Here is a 13,230-nt window from a genome sequence, read left to right as displayed (position 1 = left end):
TATTAACCTCTCTTTAAACATTTGGTAGATTTCACCTGTGAAGCCATCTGGTCCTGGACTTTTATTTGTTGGGAGGTTTTTTTTTTTTTTTTTTTTTTTTTTTTTTTGTGGGTATTTTTGTTTTTTGTCCTTTTTTTTTTTTTTTTAATACTGATTCAATTTCATTGCTGGTAATTGGTCTGTTGGTCTGTTCAAATTTTTTATTTCTTCCTGCTTCAGTTTTGGTAGGTTCTGTTCCTAGGAATAGTATCCATTGTTCAATTTGTTGGCATATAATTCTTCATAATATTCTCTTATAATCCTTTGTATTTCTGTGGTGTCATTAACCAGCATATTTATTTGAAGAACTTTTTTGTTCCTTCTGCAAAATAAGATTTTTTTAGAAGCAGTGATTCAAAAATCTTTTTCCCACAAAAAAAAAAAGGAAAAAATAAAGACTTAAAGCCCACAAAAGCTCTATACAAACACAATTTCTTGATTAATTATTGTAAAAACTCTACCGTTGCTTTAATTATCTGAATGACTGCTTCAATCTTCATTACACATTATTTAAAAATGACTACTGATTCAGGTCTGATATATATGCCTTGGAATAAAATATGGATCCAATATATTAATACAAATGTATTTCAATCAATTTTACTGGCCATTAAAAATTGGCCATTTGGTATTTCGAGGTAAAGCATAGTTAAGCTTTTCTACTGACCTATATGTGGTTAACATAGTGTTTCCCAAAGTGCGTTTCAGAGAACAGCAGTTCTAGAGGATGTTAGTAGATAATTGTGCAAAAATGGTTCAAGGGCCAACTGCTTTAGGGATATGTCTGTTTACTACAGAGCTTTAGAGAACCAGCTTGTGACCAAGAGAGGGAGACAGAATGTATATAATATTACCTAAACACTTAAGCCAGGAACTCCTTTTCTTAGGAACAGGGTGTGGTACAATACTTTGGCCAATACTCATCTAGTGAGTTCAGGTTATTTAGGAAGAAAATTGAAAGTTGATTGTAGGTATAAATGTTATAAGTCGCTTCTGCGTTTCAGAGGGACCACAAAAGAAGATAAAATGCATAGCGCTTCATGTCCAGGCACTGTTCTAAGAACCTGACTTGCATTCCCTTCTTTAACGTTCAGAACAACCTTCTGAGGTAGTTACAATCACCGTCATTTTATAGATGCAGAAACTGTCCAAGTTCCTGTGGCCACGATGTGGCACAAGGAGGATTCGGCCCCATTCTTTGTGACTGTTCCACTATCTGGCATTTCTAGGAGCAGGTATAGGTCTAACCTTCCTGAACCTGGCTGATCTTGCACCAGTCTTAACAGGTTTAATTATTGTTGCTTTTCAGAATGTTCTCTCGTCTTTGTAGGGCTTTTCCCCGCTCTGTACTCTTTTTTTCCTTGATTCCCATAGCTATTATCACTTGTTTCTTCTTCTAGATAACCTACAGAGTAATATGTTATGTTCCAAAAATAAAACAAAACTTTTATCGGAGCTTTCGTATTGTTAAAACTCTAAGTTAATACGAGAAAAATTGCCATTTTGTGATACTCAGTCTTTCTGTTCATTAACATGATTGCCTTCCAGTCTTCTTTCAGTCTTGCGTCTTCTCGGGGAAGTAGTTCTCTTCAAGTGCATTTTAAGTGACTCAGACTCTGTTTAGGGACATTTTGGGGTAGGGATCTCTCTTCCAAAACCATCTCGGTCCCATAATGCGGCCCCCTCACTTTTGGCCCCTCTCTTCATCCCATGCTGTAGCTCCTAACTGTGTCTTCTCTTCTCTACTCCTCGACAGAATTTGAAGCCTTATTCTACTATTTAATGATGATATTTATGCTTATTTATTTATCCCCAGAAATCCTCCAGCAAGACTGGACCACTTAGTACCTTCCTTTTACCTCTACTAGTCACCTAGGGCAGATCCCATTTTCCCTTTGCCCCCTCCCTGTTCCACCCCCCATTTCAGGACATTACTGACTCCTCCCTACCCCAGGGCTCCACTGTTGTTGGAACGCTGCCCCCATTCACATCCTGGCCCTGCACATCCCTTTGGAGGTTTCCTCTCCCCTTCCTTCCCTCACCAAATCAGACAAGGGCTGTGACCTAAATAACACTGCCTCCCCAGCTTCTACCCGGCCTGGGGAATTTCAACAGATGTTTCATCTCTTCCCCTCAAGTCCTGATGACAGAAATGATGCAATTGGCTTTACAACATAAAATAATACTTTGTGTTCATCTTTCTCCACTCTCAAAAAGATCATGACTACCACTTAATTTTTATCCCAACACACATAAAGCACAAGGTATACTTGTAGCAAGGCAGGAAGGAGGGTGGTGGTGGCCAAGCAGCAGAAGCAAGGTAGCAGTTCATTTGTACTTATATTGAGAAGTTGATTGTTAATAATTCAGGAATTGGCTATGTCCCTAATGTGTTATCAGAACATTATCATTTTACTTAAATATGTGAGGTTTTAAACTTTATAGACTCCTAAGTATGGTTTTATTTTGTTTCAGGATGGTTCTGGAGATTTCTGTTAGAATTTCTTCTAACAGAATTTCTTCTGTTTTTCTCCAACAGAATACTTCTCTCATCTGACGGTTAAATCCAATGAACTAAATAAAGGATTTCTGGCTACTTCCATGTCCATCTATCTGTAAGAATATAATCATTGTTGACATTTATTGACTGGGCTAAGCATTGCAAGGAGATATAAAAAGAGACACGTGGTTCTTGTCCTTTAAGAGCTGACATTTGTGGTGTGGAGGGGTGGGGAGGACTCCAACAGAGAGCTCCTAAATAATTTTTTCAGCCTCTGCTTAAAAACCCAGCTGCAGAAAGTGCATGGAAGGGAAGCTTTTCAAGCAGGCTCTTCATAGGGAAACAGAAAATCCTCAAGAAAAAGTTCCCTCAATTAATATAATTGTATTAATTAATTAATTTGCCTCACTGAGTCATAGGCTAAATGGAGGGAAACCAAATAATCAGTTTACCATCAGTGTAGAGAGTAAAGGAACTTAGTGTGGAAACAAGGGGGTGAGTCCTTTGTCTCATCTACAAAGAAGAGATTGGATGCTTCAGCATCTTTATCCACCTGTTATTTCAAGGTTCATAAAATAAATCACCATCGTATCTCCCCTCATACCTCTGCAGTTGTCTTCTGACCAGGTGTCATACCTGTTTCTGCCCAGTGAGCAAACAAATGAATATCTGCTGGGTCTTTTAAACCTTCAATTCAATCTATTGATTATAATATGCACTTGGTTCAACCTGATTAAGAAAAGTGGACATGATTCTGGTTATTACCAGAAACATTTCCATGAATTTGTTTCAGCTGGCCTGACCACCAGCTTTTGCTGGGTCTCTCCCATGGCAGTATCAGGCGCTGGGCTGGCCCTGGGTGTATAAGTAGCTTGATAAGAAGTAACGTTTTCTGCCTCTGAGTTGCTTACAGAGACATTGGAACTAGAGACTTGAAAAGAGATCAATATGGCGTGATGGTACAAGGAAAGTATAATGGGGACACAGTGGGAAGCTGTTACCTTTTTCCTTCTTGAGGTGGGAGGAGGAATAGAACTGGGTTTTGAGAGATAAACATTCCAAGTAGAGGAAACAATGCACACAGTCACCAGGCCTGGTCAGGGGAAAAAGGCATCAACAGAGGAATACCAAAGGGCAGCTGAATCCAGCTGTGAAGGGTCTTACATTCCAGGCTAAGAAAATTATCCTTTATTTTATGGGTGAGGAGCTAAAGGAGGATTTTTACACAAGGGTAATTTAGTAATTATAGCAGCAGGTGGTTTGGAGTAGAGTAAGAGTAGAGGCAAAGAGTGACCAATGGGAGGCTATGGCCAAGGTCCTGGAGATGTTAATGGTCTAAGTCAGTGCCTTAACTCCTAGAAAGTGAAGGGAACAATAACAGGGTCTGCAGTCTACTTTATTAATTCACTAAAAGAAAGATTTGCTTTCCTTAGCTTCCAAGAACACTCTCAATTAATTAATGTAATCAGCCATCAGAGAAATGCAAATCAAAACAACAATGAGATACGACTTCATACCCAAAGACAGATAATAACAAGTGTTAGCAAAGGTATGGAGAAAGTGGAACCCTCATACACTGTTAGTGGGAATGTAAAATGGTGCACTGCTTCGGAAAAGTATGGCTGTTCCTCAAAAGGTTAACATAGAATTAACATCTGACCCAGCAGATCCATTCCTAGGCATATATCCAAGAGAAATTGAAAACATGTGCATGCAAAAAAACTTACACATGAATATCCAAAGCCACGTTATTCATAAGAGTCACAAAAGTGGAAACCACCCAAAGGTCCATGTCTTAGTCGGTCTGGGCTGCTTTAACAAATTACCATAGACTGAGTGTTTTAAACAACAGAAACTTATTTCTCACCGTTCTGGAGTCTGGGAAGTCCAAAGTCATGGTTGGACTCTGATGAGAATCCTCTCCTTGGTTTACAGTCGGTCGGTCATCTTCTCATTACATCCTCCTAGAGGACTGAGAGAGGAAGGAAGCTCTTCTATGTCTCTTTTTATAAGGGCATTAATCCTATCAAGAGAACCCCACCCTCATGACTTAATTACCCGCCAAGGGCCCCACCTCCGAACACCATCACATTGTAGATTAGTCTTCCACATATGAATTTGAGGGGAACACAAGCATTTAGTCCATAGCAGTCCATAAGCTGATGAACGAGTAAATAAATGAAGAATATTACTTGGCAACATGCTACAACATGGATGAACCTTGAAAACATTACACTAAGTGAAAGAAGCCAGTCAGTCACCAAAGACTGCACACTGTAGGATTTCATTTATATGAAATGTCCAGAGTAGGCAAATCTACAGAGACAGGTAGATTAGCGGTTGCCTGGGGCTGGGGAGGAAATGAGGGGTGACTGCTAAAGGGAATGTTTCTTTCTGGCAGGATGCAAATATTCTAAAATGGATTGTGCTGATGATTGCACGACTCTGTAAATAAACTCAAAACCATTGAATTGTATACTTTAAGAGATATGGTATATGAATTAGATCTCGATGAAGTTGTTATCAAAAAAGGATAAAAATGTCACATACTGATTATGGAAAGAGAGAAAATATAAGTAAAACCGATATAACCTTCTTCACCAATCTGCAATATGAAACAGCCTATCTCTTCTCTCTCCAGATGATCACGCCATCCCTTTTGAGACCATGCTTTCCAGACTGATGCATGTAGAGGGGCAGTCCTTCCCAATGCCAAGAGAGAGCATGAGAGACCCAAGCCACCACTCCTCCGTGCTCCTGCTCCTGAAGCTGGATCCACGGAGTTAGGGGTCCTGGGGAGGAAGACCACAGAGGTAAAATGCCATTTTCATCACATAATATCAAGGTTGGGTACTATCAACATCACTTGTCACCGTTGATGTTGATCGTGGTCACTTGGCTGCAGTAGTGTTTGTCAGGTTACTTGCTATAAAGTTACTCTTCCCCGCGCCCACCCCCCGCCCCGACCCTCTCCATACTGTACTCTTTGGAAGGAATTCACTATGCACAGCCCGCACTTACAGAGTGGGGAGTTATGTTCCACCTCCTTGTGGGCAGAATAGATTTGGAATTCTTCTGCGTGGGAGATATGTTCATTCTCCCTCCGTTAGTGAAGGTTCTTCTGAGAAACAGAACCAATAGATGATAGATGATGATAGATAGATGATAGATGATAGATAGATAGATAGATAGATAGATAGATAGATAGATAGAGGATAGGATATAAAGATATGCATCTTTATAGGGATATCTACATCTTTATAGGGATATCCCTTTATAGAGAAAGGGTATAAAGATATGCATATAGATAAACAGAGAGAAAGGGACAGATTATGAGGAATTGGCAATTATGGAGGTTGGCGAGTCCCAAGATCTGCAAGGTGAGATGGCAAACGAGACCCAGGAGACCTGATGGTACAGTTCTAGTCTGAATCTGAAGGCCTGAGAACAAGGAAAAGCTAATGTTTCAGTCTGAGACTAAAGACAAGAAAAAGCCTATATCCCAGTTCAAAGCTGTCAGATAGAAAGAGTTCTCTCTTACGTGGAGGAAGGTCCACCTTCAACTGATTCAACGAGTATCTCCTACATTAGGGAACAAAACCTGGTTTACTCAGCCTACAATCTGAACGTTAACTTCATCTGAAAACACCTTCATAGAAACATCCAGAATAAATTCTAACCAAATATCTAAGCACCTCATGGCCCGGCAAGTCGACACATATAATTAACCATCACAAGTCCACACCTTGTATATGTGGCACCCGTGTGCACCATCTTCAACCATACTTAATCTCCAAATAAAGACAATAGCAAAATCATGATCCCACCTAGCATGATGCAACGATCTTGCCTACGGCTGACAACACACTAACCCCTTACTCAGAAGAGGACACAAAGTCCTTGAGTGACGTCGACTCTTCTCCTCGATATCCTGTAACTTAACAACTCATAAAAATTATACTCCTTGTTTCTACAACTGGTCACATGGTTATAGCTGATATTTATGACTACCTTCCTCCACCACCCGTTCTGTATTCCTTTCACCCTCAACAAGCACCTCAGCTGGTTGTGGTTCTTTACCTGATGGAGTGACCCAAACCTTCATTCCTGAAGGATCTGTGCCATTAATAGTCCAGCCTGGATTGGGTTGTAGGTTTCCATTTACCTCAATCATAGGACACGGTAATACTAAGAGACACCCTAAGAGATCTCCTGCATGCCAGATACTCTCTTCCTTACATTCAGTATGGAGTCGCAGCCCAATTTCCCCTCGGTAGCCAACGTCAGTCACCCCAGGCAGCACAATAGCTCCCTTCTTTGCTTGTTGACTCAGAGGCATGCGGAGCCCAAAGTGACTGGGCAGCAGTCTTAACTTTCAGTTCAGTGGACTCATTGTGTGTCTTCTGGTGGAAGCATTCTTCCCTTTAGAACTAAGGCCTCTATTCAACAAATGATGTTGGGAAAACTAGACAGCAACATGCAGAAGAATTAAAATGGACCACTTCCTTACACCACACACAAAAATAAACTCAAAATGGATGAAAGACCTAAATGTGAGACAGGAAACCATCAAAATCCCAGAGGAGAACACAGGGCAGCAACCTCTTTGACCTCAGCCACAGCAATTTCTTACTGGACACGTCATTGCCGGAGACAAGAGAAACAAAAGCAAACATGAAGTATTGGGATTTCATCAAGATAAAAAAGCCTCTGCGCAGTGAGGGAAACAACAAAATTGAAAGGCAGCCTATGGAATGGGAGGAGATATTTGCAAATGACATATCTGATAAGGGGTCAGTATCCAAAATCTATAAAGAACATGTCAAACTCAACACCCAAAAAAAAAAAAAAAAAAAAAAAACAATCCAATTAAGAAATGGGCAGAAGACATGAATAGACATGTTTCTAAAGAAGACTTCCGGATGGGCCAACAGACACGTGAGAAGATGCTCAACATCACTCGGCATCAGGGACATACGAATGAAAACCACCTTAAGGTTCCACCTCACACCTGTCAGAATGGCTAAAATTAACAAGGAACCAACCCTCTCACACTGCTGGTGGGAATGCAGACTCTCCAGCCCCTCTGGAGAACAGTGTGGAGGTTCCCCAAAAAGTCAAAAATAGAGCTACCCTACAACCCAGCAATTGCACTATCAGGTATTTACCCAGAGGATACAAAAATACAGATTCAAAGGGATACATGTGCCCCAAACTTTATAGCAGCGTTATCAGCAACAGCCAAAGTGTGGGGAGAGCCTAGATGTCCATCAATTGATGAATGAATAAAGATGTGAGATATAGATATATACTGGGATATTCCTCAGTCATCAAAAAGAATGAAGTCTTGCCACTTGCAATGATGTGGACGGAGCTAGAGTGTATTATGCTGGGTGAAATGGGTCAGAGAAAAATATTTGATTTCACTCATATTTGGAATTTAAGAAACAAAACAGATGAAGCTATGGAAAGGGCAAAAAAAAAAAAAAAGAAAGAGAAAGGCAAACAAACCACCAAAAATGCTTAATTATAGAGAACAAACTGAGGGGTGACGGAGGGAGGTGGGAGGAAGGTGGGCTAAGTGGGTGATGGATATTAAGGAGGGCACTTGACACCAGGAGCACTGGGTGTTCTACGTAAGTGACAAATCACTAAATTCTACTTCTGGAACCAACATTACACTATATGTTAACTAACTAGAATTTAGTTTTTTGAAAAGGAAAAGAAAATACTATGAAAGAAAAAAAAAAGGCGCTCAAGACCAGCAAAGCACAGGCTGTGGGAATCGGAAGCAAGAAATGTTGCCAGTGGGTGCCTGGGGCTTCTGGCAGCGCCGCCGCCCCCTCCTGGCCCTCGCTGCGGCCCGCGGCTCCGGGAAGGGCGCCGAGCACTGGGTGCTGCAGGTGCGCGGCGTGTGCGGCGCCCCGAGAGCCTTGCCCAGGCCCTGCAGGGCTCGGCCACCCGCTGGTGCTGCGGCTGCGCCTGCACAGGGCCCGCCGCCGCTCCCCCTGCTGTGTCCCCAGGCCTGCGGGACCGTGCACAGCAGCCGACGGGGACCAGGCCTTCTGAGCAACCTCAGGCGGCTGCTGCGGGGACGCAGCGCGGGGAGGGCCCACGGATTCGGACCCGGCCGAAGTGTCCATTCCAGGGGAAACAGAAGGGGCTCCTTCCAGGTCAGCCGCCAGGTCACTGGCTGGTCACCCCGGGAGATGACGCCCTATCTGGGCTCAGCGTGGTCTCTGCCGCTGCCCCGGTGGGTGCCGAGCGGTGACCGGAGCGGGTCAGGCCTGGCCCTGGAAGCCCCCGTTGCCGAGCCCGCGCGACCCCCATCCCTACCACCAGCCCGCTCTGTCCGAGCTCTGGAAACAGGCTGAGTCACCCCCTGCACTCGATCATCAACCGCCTCCTGCGCGAAGCTCACCCCAGGTGATAGTCCTACGAGACGCGAGCGGTCACATCTCGTCCCACCCACAGCGGTCTTCCACGCACCCAGCCCCAGGCTGCCTCGTCCCCACCATCTGGCCCGCCCGCGGCCACAGCCCCGCACCTGGCCCAGGTGCACAGCCAGGTGCGTTGCCTGCAGTCCTGGCCACGGGGAGGGTCTGTGTCCACACCCGCCCTCAGGGGCATCTCAGGAAGGGTCACGGCCCCGCAGCTGTCCCCCTCGGTGGGGGCTTCCTGTCGTGCGCGGCCGTGTGCAAGGTGGCCCGAGGCCTGTGTCCCTGGCTCGGCGGGTTACAGGGAGCTCCTGTTACAGGGGCGGTGGGCGCCGGCGGGCGGGAGGAGCACCTGCCACCTGTCCCCGTCGTCACGTGCCAGCGGTCACATATATGCCATCTCCACTGGAGGCTGGAGCACTGCAGCCCGTGGCTTGGCCGGCCCCGCAGTCCCCGCTTCAGGCCCCCGCGGTCTCTAACCAGGCCCAGCTGCAGGCCCAGGCCCACAGCTGCTGCCCGAGGAGAGCAGGTGTTTGCGGAGGGGGCCCCGCTCCGGCCCGAGCGCGCCCTGCGGTTCCCGGGCAGGCACCTGCCCCTCGGCCCGGGGCTCCCCAGACGCCGCGGGGCAGCTCGTGGGGCCCTCGAGGCTGTCGCGGAGCCTCCCGTCGCTCGGGCCCCCCCTCAACACTGGCAGCTCCCTCGGTTACGCGGTGAATGGGCCGGAGCGACACACTCAGATGGAAAATCTGTTGCCTCCAACATCCGAAGCGGCCCCCAAGGTGCTGTGCCTGTTTGGGTTGCAGGAAGGGACGGGTGCGATTTAAGGACTTCCGCTCCCCCTCCCGGAGGACAGATGTCGTAGCTATATAATTTGTTCAGAGTCCCCCTGCACAGAAGAGGAGTCTACTCTCATGTCTTTACTCAAGCATTTATGTAGGTCGGCACGGACACGCGAATATTTCCTTCTATCTCGGGCTCTAACCCACTCCTACTTAATCTTGCTGCTCACGTCGAGCCAGCTTGGACCACGGGGATCAGTACTTTATAGAGTTCCACAGGTGATTCTGATTGCAGCCAAGGCTGAGAACCGCTGCTCCACGTAAAACATTGTGTGGAATTTCACCACCACGGAAGCACTGATCTCCCCCAAATTAGGACAGATCCAAACTGGAAAAAAAAACAACAACAAAAAAACACCTGCAGAAGGAGTCCTATGCACCTGCAGATACTACTCTCTCCCTTCAAAGGGCAGTTCATTAGGAGCTTCTCCTCCGTTCCCTTTTTTACTGCAGACCATGAGGATACATAAAATAACACTCGTTTCTTGATCAGGACAAATTTTAAATAAGTGGGGACTGTAGGATTCAGCTGTTGGATCAATAAGCTGAGAGCTGCCCCGTTGCCGGGCGAAGAGAAGCTAAGTGACCCTGCGATGACCTCGGTGACTAGAACTCGGATTTTTTTTTTTAAGATTTTATTTATTTATTCATGAGAGACAGAGAGGGAGAGAGAGAGGCTGAGACCCAGGCCAAGGGAGAAGCAGGCTCCATGCAGGGAGCCCGATGCGGGACTCGATCCCAGGACCCCGGGGTCACGCCCTGGGCCAAAGGCAGATGCCAAACCGCTGAGTCCCCCGGAGATCCCCAACTCGGATGTTTCTGCAGAGACGAGTGCTTACCTCGCTGAGCCGCCGTTTCCTGCATGTGGCCTTGGCGACAGCAGCCTCCGTAGCTTGACGTCCAGGGCAAGCCCCAAAGCTGGTTTCGGGTAGGTCGAGCCGGCCGACGGCTTCCCGGGGGCTCCCCGGGGAGCAGAAGTGGCAGCCCAGGAAGTTGCCGGTTCATTACTCCGAGGTGCAACCCCGTCCGGGGTTGAGTGTTCCTTGTGCCCCGGATGCAGGCCCTTGTCAGACACTTGGCAGAGCACGTTTTATTTTTTTTTTAAGGATTTATTTATTTATTTATTTATGATAGACATAGAGAGAGAGAGAGAGAGAGAGAGAGGCAGAGACACAGGCAGAGGGAGAAGCAGGCTCCATGCAGGGAGCCCGACGTGGGACTCGACCCCAGGACCCCAGGATCATGCCCCGGGCCAAAGGCCACTTAACCGTTGAGCCACCCGAGGATCCCCCTAGAGCACTTTTAATGTCAAAAAGAAAATACCTTGAGAGCCGCGGTGACGATTGCGGCCTTAGCGTCTTGGTAGCTGCGGAAATGAGGCAGATGGGGCCTTGGGGCTTGATAAGCCAAGTGGGTCCCTGTGGCATCACCCGTGGCGGCGCGTGCGTCCTCAGGAGCCGGTGAGGACAGGGTTTCTCAGAGAGAAGGGCTGCCCGGGGGCTCCGCGGTTTAGCTCGGCCTTGGGCCCAGGGCATGATCCTGGGGTCCTGGGATCGAGTCCTGTGTCGGGCTCCCCGCACGGAGCCTGCTTCTCACTAGGCCTGGGTCTCGGCCTCTCTCTCTGTGTCTCTCAGGAATAAATACATAAAATATTTTTTTAAAAACTTAAAAAGAAAGAAAAAAGATCAGACTCGTATAGGCTGGCGACCCTGTGTGTTCGGGAGGCGCCCAGCCCAAAGCACCACCTGGTCGGCCTGTGCCCGGGGAGAGGTTGCCAGGATACGCCTACTGGTTTGGTTGCCGCTGTCACCCCGAGGGAGGGTCTTCAGTTCGAATCCTGCCTCCGTCCTGCTTTGCGGTCACTGCCAGCAGGAGAGACCTCCCCGGCACCGCCACCCCGTCCTTCCGCTGCATGTGACCCCCACCTGAAGGGGGGAGCTGTGTCCATCGGCTGTGTCCCCGGGAGCCCTTCTCCGTGGCCCGGGACTGTCCCAGGCCCTCCGCCTCGCCTCCGGCCTTAAGCCAGGCTCCAGGGCCCGCGGATGTGATGCTCGGGCGGTGGCCCCGGCCTGTGGCACAGCTGCCCGGCGCTCGTCCTGCCTCCGGAACCGCAGCTCTTCTGAGGACCAGGCCGCGCAGCTCCCTGCACTTCCCCCTCGACGCGGCTCACCACCTCTTGGCTGCACCTGCATCTGGAAGAAAGGCCACATTTAGCCTCCTGCCTCCTCTTCGCGGCGCCCGTCATGTCACTCTCGCCCACTGAGTCGCCGCAAGCACCCAACACCACGGAGCCGAATCCTTCAGCACGCTGGGCGCTTAGGCCTCCGGCCAACATTTCCAGTGACCTCTCCTCCTTCTGCCTCGGCCACTCACCCGCACAGCCACACGCTCAAGACTTCCAGAAGGGACCCCCCCCCGACACCCTGCCCCAAGCATCCTGCCCTCTGAGCACCACCTCCTTCCCTCCAGGTCCCTCGTTCTGGTGCCTCCGCTAACATATTTCTTCACATTTAGCAAAATCTCCAATCCCCTGGCCCCCTGCTTGATTCTCATCAGCTTCCTCATGACTCCGTGCTCCCTGTCCAGCCTAGATCCCCTGGGCCACCCTCGTCGCTTCCCTAGGAAGGCACCGCACCCCTGAGCCCGGCTCCCTTCGTCTGTGGCAGGTCCTCCACCCTGGACTAGCTCTTTCGTGCCTGAATCGAAGCAGCTGAACGTCACTGGACAAAGATCACACATAGACTTCTCTGGTTTAAAAAATGAAAAAAAAATAAAAATAAAAAAAGTGTCTTAACAGAAGTAAAATATGCTTGTAGAAAAGTATTCAAAAAAATGAACACCTTGGGGGATGGGGAGTGCTTAATGGGTGTAGAGTTTTCTTTTGGGGCGATGAAAGCATCTTGAACGGGACGGGGGTGTTGGTTGCAGAACATTGTGGATACACTAAAACGGCACTAGATCGTTCACTTTAAAATAGCTAATGGTCAGTTTTATGTTATGGGAGTTTTACCTCCATTTTTTTAAAAAAAGGGAACGGCTCAGTTAATTGGCATAAAGTGAAGACACACCTGTAACCCCCGCACAGGTCGGAAAATAGAACATTATTGAGAACCCCTGCGAGGCCCACTGCCAACTACGACCCCCCGTCCTGCCCAAAGGCAACCAAATAATTGGCTTCTTTTGCCCAAATTATGTTTGTGAGAGTCACTCATGTTACGCCTATAACTATGATTCATTCATTGTCACTGTTGTATCGACCCCCCCTTTTTTTTTTAACCATCTCACAATTTACTTAACCATTCTACTGTGGATGAACATTGGGGCTGTTTCTAGTCAGTTGTCATCACAATAACACATGCAAACCTTTGGTCAGTTCTACACCTCGGAATACAACTGCTGAATCACAGGGTGTGCG

At 47.4% G+C, this 13,230-nt stretch overlaps 1 long non-coding RNA gene across 1 annotated transcript; it reads right to left on the bottom strand.

Annotated features, from left to right (window-relative positions):
• Positions 1-311: 311 nt before the first annotated feature.
• On the bottom strand, positions 312-5,205 carry LOC121477042. The gene is made up of 3 exons (XR_005984078.1): positions 5,132-5,205; positions 4,407-4,511; positions 312-361 (listed from the first exon to the last, which is right to left on the bottom strand). It is a non-coding gene; the product is annotated as an uncharacterized LOC121477042 (long non-coding RNA).
• Between the last annotated feature and the right edge of the window lie 8,025 nt (positions 5,206-13,230).

This window comes from Vulpes lagopus, chromosome 16 (genome assembly GCF_018345385.1).
Source record: "Vulpes lagopus strain Blue_001 chromosome 16, ASM1834538v1, whole genome shotgun sequence".
Classification (NCBI taxonomy): Eukaryota; Metazoa; Chordata; class Mammalia; order Carnivora; family Canidae; genus Vulpes; species Vulpes lagopus.
The sequence above is the reverse complement of the archived record's forward strand: the minus strand, read 5'-3'. Positions and strand labels throughout refer to the sequence as shown.